Source organism: Papaver somniferum, chromosome 8, assembly GCF_003573695.1.
Source record: "Papaver somniferum cultivar HN1 chromosome 8, ASM357369v1, whole genome shotgun sequence".
NCBI lineage: Eukaryota > Viridiplantae > Streptophyta > Magnoliopsida > Ranunculales > Papaveraceae > Papaver > Papaver somniferum.
Genome location: NC_039365.1, coordinates 149,522,270 through 149,528,881, shown reverse-complemented (window position 1 = coordinate 149,528,881; position 6,612 = coordinate 149,522,270). Strand labels below are relative to the sequence as shown.

The following is a 6,612-nucleotide window of genomic DNA, read 5'->3' as shown; positions in this document are numbered from 1 at the left end:
CATCCACATCACTCACCCAATAGAAATGCGCCGTGTGTTTGAAGTTACACAAAATCAACCAATTTAATTAAGTCCCTTCTCCAAGATTTGATACGCATTTGATCTCTTATTAACATTTCTCTTTTTCATATGGTAACAAATATATACGCCAAATCAAGTGGCTCCACGCACGGATATGCTTATGCACTACTCATGTATGCCAAAGTTTCTTTTTATACATGTACCGTTTGCACATGGTACCTCTTTCATCTGCTCGCGTATTACTCAAGGAAAGCATTACTTCATCCAAATATTTTATTAATTTAATTAACAGTGACCTTTGAGCTTCCCATAATTTGGTCTTACTATGAAATGTGAGGATATATATATTGTTGATTTGAATATTGAAGATGGAGTGTCCCTATATGTTCCTGGAGTGCCTCTAGCACTGGGGTGTAAATAGCACTGAGGTGCCCCTTAGTAATTGAGGTGTCCTTTATCCAAAGTGAGAGTCCGAATAGCAGGTGTTCTCTGGGTGTCAATAACTTTTTTTTTGTGGTGTCTCCAACATACTTCTAGGGGTGCAAATTCCACTTTTCGATCCCATTTCACCGCAAAAGCTTATTCCTCCAAGAACACCTAAAAACAATAAAATACCAAAATAAGTACAAAAATGGGTACTCACGGAATAGGAAATTGAGATCAAAATAGACACACAAATGCGTCTATCATTCTTAACTACATTCTAGTCCGAAATTAATTGGTAGTAGGCTAGTGTCTGTTGCGGCTTAATACAGTTTGGTGTTCAATCTAGACTAGGTCCCGGGGTTTTTCTGCATTTACGGTTTCCTCGTTAACAAAATCTTGTTGTGTCATTTACTTTTGTTTTCCGCAATTATAATTGTTTTTATTATAATTTAAAGTAAATTACACAAACGTTAATTCTGTCTTACTTGATAACAATCCTATAGAGTTTGGTTAAGTCCGAACCTATTATCAAGTAATCACGTTTTGATTGTTGTATTGTCTCGATCTCGTATCCATAGACGATCGCACAAAGTGTGAATGCCGATTCGTTGTATTGTCTCGACTCAGTCCATAGACAATCACTTTCGTTAAAAGGACTTATAGGTGGAAAAGTTTTAGATTGACCCTCGCCTTTTCAATTAGCTTCAAATTATTTTCAAGTGATTGAATGATCAATACAAACTTTTCAACAAATGATTGTATCACACAAATCATGTATATGTTTCAAGGTAATTTACACATGATCATCTTTTGACATAGTATTTAGTTTCCAACAAATAGATTGTTTTCAACTAAACTCGTCAAGAATAATGATGATCATAGTTAAAGCAAAAGCTTCCAACACATATTTCGAGAAATAGATAAGCGAGATAAACTTGGCTCGAAATATCAAACGTGTATAATATGAAAGTCTATATAGCTATACGACTTGGTCTCTTTAGAAGATAGAATAGAATAGACTTCTGAGTGATAGATAAGTTTTAGTCTCCACATACCTTTTGTTGATGAAGTTTCTCCAAGCTCTTCACTAGATCTTCGTCTTCAATTGGTGAACGTCATGAAGTTTAAAGCAAGTATTTAATTTTGATCAACTAAACTTGACAAACAAGCTTGAGATAATAATGCTTGCCAGTTCGACCGAGCAGTGCGCTACACCAAATCAAGATTTTTGCAACGTTCAGGTTTTAGGGTTTGCAACGTATATATGCGTGGCATACATTTATACGTTGTTGAGATCCAAACTTACGTGGCACTATATCCGAATTACTATAAAAAATAAAGAAACTAGGACATGCTTGCGTATATTGATATAGTTGAGGTCTTAAACGTCTTTTGGAATCCTATTATTATTATCTATTTCCCTACTATTTTCTTTTTCATTTGTCTTATTTTCTTCTTAAGCTAACCCCTATGGTCTTCTAATCTAGCAGCTAGATTGTCCATTCACGTCAGCTAGGACAATCTCCTAAGTCTTATGGTATTTCTAATCTAACAGCGAAACGCTGAATCACGCTGAACGCTGAACCAAACAACGTCACATGATTTTATTTTCCAAACAACTAATCATTACCATTTTTCTCTCATACTTTTTCCTCTCTCTCTCCCTATTTTTCCTCTCTCTCCATCACGTTCTCCCTCTTTTTTCTTTTTCTCTCCCTTTTTTTTCCTCTCTCTCCGTCACATTCTTTCTAAACATTTAATAAAAAATATAGAGCGTGTTAAAACTACTTTTTGAGCGCAGAACAGTTTAGCGTTTCAATCTCAATGCTAGTTGAACTGCGAGCAAATGTTAGGAGAGTGAAATAGACAAAAGTAGTGTTAACTTTTTCCCTCCATTTTTTCCTTGATTTGCAACACTTTTTGGCCAATCTAGTCCATAGGGATTATCCTTATCTCTATCCTCGAGTTCTCCTCCTCCCGTTTCTTTTCCCTTCTAAACCTAAACCTAAATCTCCAAAATCAAACCCACGATTTCAGAAATTCATTTCTCCTAATCCGAATCAAATCTCATAAATCAAATCAAACTCAAACTTTGAATCACTCAAACTGGAGGCTGCGGCTGTGTCTCAACTCAGAGAAAATGGGATTGTGAAATGAGATGACACAGAGAAGGGGATCTGTGGGTTATAATCAAAGCAGATGAGAAGAATCGATGGTGGTATTAATTCCGGAGTTGTAGTCAGATTTAATCCTGGATCAAAACCAATCAAGACAGGGAAGATGGAAGGATAATTCGAATCTGAGACGGAAGTGGATTCTGGGTTTGTGTTTCTCAGAGGTGGTGACGGAAATGAAGATTGAAGTCCAGATTCAATGGGGTTTGAGCTCAAATTGAAGTTATGATGCTGTTGAAGTCGATGGGGTTTAGGTTGATTTGGCTGTTAGTGTTGTTGATTGAGAAGAAACAGAAACTAGGGTTGCTGTGGTGATTGAGATGAATTTCAAAGGGATTGGGAAAATGGGTTTGATGGATTTTGGGTTCTTGGTTGTGAACTGTTGATGGGGATGATAGAACTGCTGATGGTGAAAGCTAAAGAAGAATTAGGGAAAGGTCATCCAATTTAGATGATTGAATGGTTTATCTGTGTTGGCTTGTTGTTAGAAATTGCAGGGAAGAAGAATTGTTTGCAGTGAAGGCACTAGTGGTGGCTGAATGGCGGAAATTGAAGTGAGATTTACAGAGATGGAGATGGATGTGATGTTCCAGAAATTGTATGGGTTACTAAAGCTGAATTGTGAAGGGTGATGCAACTGTAAGTTATAGATAATGGCTCAGGATGTGGTGACGGCTGAAGATTGTCTGATGAATTGTTGCTGCCAGTGACTGTTAGAAGCAAGTTCGAGTCAGATGCTATGGGTTGTTGCAGGGGACAAGAAATTGGTGCTGCTGAGTATAAGAAGTTGTAGGCATGAACTGATTGTTGAGTTTGTGTTGCTGCCTAAGAGAAGTTGTACATGTTCAATTTCAACGTGGTAGTAACCAAAACGAAGAAACTTGAGAAGCTTTGTCATGCTGAATCCTAGTAGCAGAGGTAATTAATCTCATGTTTTGTGTCTTCTGTTAAGCATGTGCTGTGTACATTAGCTTGATTTCTCATGTTGTCATCTGAAGTAGCTATTCTGCTTGTCATTACTGGGTATATCAGCCTCATTTCTCATGTTGTTACAGGTTATTAACCCCAAAAACAAAGTTTTTGAGCATTTCAGCGTGGTTGGGGTTGTGGGACATGCCAAAACTCATTCTTGTATCTTGAACCTCGTCGGTGTGCATTTTGCAGGTCACTCAATTGCTTGACAGGGTAATGTTTATGTAAAGAGAAAATCCAGCAGAACTGTAGATATCTTGATGAAATGAGTTCCAGGTTTTCTGTTACAAACCAATACAGAAAAACTAGGATATATATCTCTTTCCAGACAAACTATCGAATTGTGATCGTTTCTCTCAATCATAAGTTTTAGTTATAACTTACTAATTAGTTTACTTTCAAAATACTGTTTCATAGCTTCTTAATGTCAAAGACATTGTTACTGTAACATCAATTTTGTTGTGAAACCACATGGACTCGCTAACTCTCTTTGTGTCTGTGGCTATCTATCTATTTTAACCATTCCAGGCTTGCATTGCAGATTAAAACCTTCCTTCGTGAAGATCCTCTTCCATTTTCTGCTGGTCAGTTGGAAGGGATGGCATCACTGATAAACATGCATATAAAAGTAGCAAGAAGACGCAGGAACAACAATCTTAAGGTATTGGTTGATAGAATATATGAGGAGGCATCCCAAGCAAAAGATGTTCCGTGCTTTAATTCTTAAGTTTATTAAAAACCAGATTGCAGGTTTACTTTTGGTTGAGGTAAAGATTTTATTTCCTTTCGAAAAGGCACATGATCATGTTCTATATATGGTTTCTCCTGCTTCTAGTTTTTTCTTGAGCAACCTGTTACTACTGTATGACTAAAGTTATGAACAATCTTCAAACCGTACAGGTTGGGATGCAAGCTTCTGCAGTTGTGTATATTGGGAAACAAATAGGAGATGAAATAGAAGTTAGGGTAGAAAAACCCCAAATGTCTTAGAAAGTTGTACCCCTTGTTCTCAACTTCAACACAGCACTGGTTTACGTCTTCCCTAATTGCTCATTCAATTGGTGTACGTCTTCCCTAATTGCTCATTCGAAATGGGTAAGAGAAATATCCTCAGATGCCCCATCTTTGTAGATTAGTTCGTGGGTAGTCCATGCTTAACAAACCATTTCGTTGTAAACTAATGCACGGCTGCTCAAGATGCTATGAACTGAAAGATAATGTCACTTTTTTTTCCTTCGATAAACCCTGCTAAAGAAAACTATAAAAGTCTAAATATAATTACTAAATTTTGTTTTCTATTTCTTTCTGGCAGTTGCTGAGGAACCTTAACTATAGTCTTACAGCATTAGCAGCACTGAAATGTGGAGCTTTGCTATAATAGCCGAAAAGGCAGTAAAGATCCCTGACTTCTGTTTGCTGGCTGACCCACCATATATCTACTTATGTAAGATCGCATGCCAATTCAAGCATTTCTTATGATCTGTCAAATTTTTTTCCTACTTTTTGGGTTAGCTGTATAATATGTATCCAGGTAGGGTATGTCAGTGACATTTTCCTTCAGTTTCTATTTTCTACAGTCATAATGAAAGGAAAAAGCATAGAACTTCGTAGAGATATATTTGAACACTGCAGTTCAAACTGAAAATGACTACTGCAAGTAACATGCTTCCTTGTTGGATGTACCTATTTTATATGATACTAATATACCATCTTAATTTCACAGATGCAATTCATGTATTCAATCATTGGCAGTTACTATCTTCCCAAACTAGTGTACACATGCATCTTGAATTCTTTCTTCGCTACTCCGTGGTGACTACTTACTAACATTGCTTAATACTCCCTTCTTTTCCATAACACATCCAATTTCTATTGTTTTCTAATCAAGTTCTGTATGGTGTGCAGACGCCTTGTGTTCTTTTTCTCTATTCCTTTTAAGAGCAATTGCAGCAGCACGTTGGTGTTCATGCAAGCGTGCTGGAAGCTTGAGCAATCTCTCCAAAGTTTAACAGGTAACTTGTAGTTTTTTATAAGATCCATTTCAAGTCTTTCTTTTTTGTGACGGGTTGTGTTTAGTATCTAGAGAGTAAGCTTTCCATTCGTGTAAAAGATATAACATAATAGTCACGTGCTTATGCATGGTACCATTGGTTGTGATTTGTGAATTGGTATCATGTGAAATATATTAGGTTCCCATAGACCCGAAGGAGAGAAATCGAGAATCTTGCTTACCCTCTCATATCTAACCCATGCTACATAATTTCAAAGACTATAGATGTCATGGTTTCTTTTCATACTGGTCAGATGTACCATGACCAAGGAAATAGCACTGGAGTCTCAATCATCCTTTTTGCTTGGGACAGTTCACCAGTTGAGAGTCAAGGTTAAAATATTTAATCTAGGATGATTTGATGCATCAACTAATGGACTGATATATCTAACGTGACAAATTTTGATAGCTTGTAGTTATGTTGTTCTTTTTTGTCTCGTCTCCTCCCTTTGTTTTCCTTCTGTTCATTTCAGTTGAAATGAAAAGAAAAACAAAACAAAAAGTGTGGATATGACACCGCACATGAGATAAAACATATAAGGCAAAGATAGTTCACTGTTACTTCTGTTATGCTTGCATTCTGACTTCATTTTAAATTCCGTGCTTGTAATTTTGCTTCGATGGCATATTACTGTAAATTTCAGGTGGCAGGAGTGAACAGTTTACTTCTTGGATGTCTTCCGCGTCTCCAAGCATCGATCTCGCATCACGTTGTTCAACTGCTTGCTCATCCTGCTACTGCTTGAGAAGGCTGCAAAGACGTAGTTTACGAAGCTAGTAATGTTAAGGATGGATTGGTTCATTACATCATTCATGTCCATTCTACCAAGTGCAGAAAAAGAACGAGGTCATGCTCTAATTAATACCTTGTTCAGAATGGAATTCATAACGTTGTAAGATGAATGATTGTCTTATCAGGTCAGGGATTAATATTATTTGTAATACTGGAATTTCATAAATTCATTACAA

General features: G+C 36.8%; 1 long non-coding RNA gene across 3 annotated transcripts; it reads left to right on the top strand.

Annotated features, from left to right (window-relative positions):
* The first annotated feature begins 2,428 nt into the window (after positions 1–2,428).
* Positions 2,429–6,612, top strand: LOC113303466. 3 transcript variants are annotated; one of them, XR_003337518.1, is made up of 8 exons: positions 2,429–3,539; positions 3,677–3,806; positions 4,135–4,360; positions 4,494–4,688; positions 4,906–5,037; positions 5,317–5,405; positions 5,499–5,605; positions 6,288–6,612. It is a non-coding gene; the product is annotated as an uncharacterized LOC113303466 (long non-coding RNA). The 3 variants fall into 3 exon arrangements; XR_003337519.1 differs by lacking the exon at positions 3,677–3,806 and having other exon boundaries at positions 4,135–4,254; XR_003337517.1 differs by lacking the exon at positions 3,677–3,806.